This window comes from Octopus bimaculoides, chromosome 23 (assembly GCF_001194135.2).
Source record: "Octopus bimaculoides isolate UCB-OBI-ISO-001 chromosome 23, ASM119413v2, whole genome shotgun sequence".
Classification (NCBI taxonomy): Eukaryota; Metazoa; Mollusca; class Cephalopoda; order Octopoda; family Octopodidae; genus Octopus; species Octopus bimaculoides.
Window position 1 is genome coordinate 33562116 of NC_069003.1, and position 713 is coordinate 33562828.

At 39.6% G+C, this 713-nt stretch overlaps 1 long non-coding RNA gene across 1 annotated transcript in view; it reads right to left on the reverse strand.

Moving 5' to 3' along the window:
• Positions 1 to 713, reverse strand: part of LOC106875492 (uncharacterized) — a 3448-nt gene continuing 2735 nt past the window's right edge. The window contains exon 2 of the long non-coding RNA XR_001410123.2: positions 1 to 205. This is a non-coding gene — a long non-coding RNA (uncharacterized LOC106875492). The remainder of the gene's footprint in view (positions 206 to 713) is intronic.

A 713-nucleotide genomic window follows, 5' to 3' on the forward strand; every position in this document is an offset into this window, starting at 1 on the left:
CTTTTTCTTTTTCCGAAGTGTTGATTTATTAAATTTTTTGTTTTTCTTTACTTTAAATCATGATCGTCTTGTTGGCCCCATCGAATGAAGCTGGCAGCGATGATACAAAACGCTCCGCCGAAGCCGGTCACGCTTGGAGCCCAGGCAATCTGCTTCGTCTTGGTTTTGCCGACCAAAATGATGATTCCAAGCAGAATGAAGATTCCTATAAGGTTAGAGAAAAAGTTGACATTGATTCCGTATACATAAATACATACATGCATACATACATGCATACATACAAACATACATACATACATACACACATACATACATACGCACATACATATATTCATACATACATGCATACATACACACATACACAGACACATACATACATACAAATATATATATACAAACATACATACATACACACAAATATACATACACACACACACTTGTGCGCGCGCGTGTGTGTGTATGTGTGCGTGTGGGTGTACACATATACACATGCGGGGTGTGGTGCTGAAAAGTTCCTGGCTTTGGGTAAAGGAAAATAAAGGAGGTTCAGTTAATTATGATTTTATTCAACATATTCCCCTCTCAGATTCACACACTTATTGCAGCGGTCCTTCAGTTTTTCTAAGCCCTGTAAAAGAACTGGGAAGGGTTGGGCCTTCAACCAGGCCTTTCGTGACACCTTTAAAGCCAAGAACCTTTCAGCGCCCACTTAT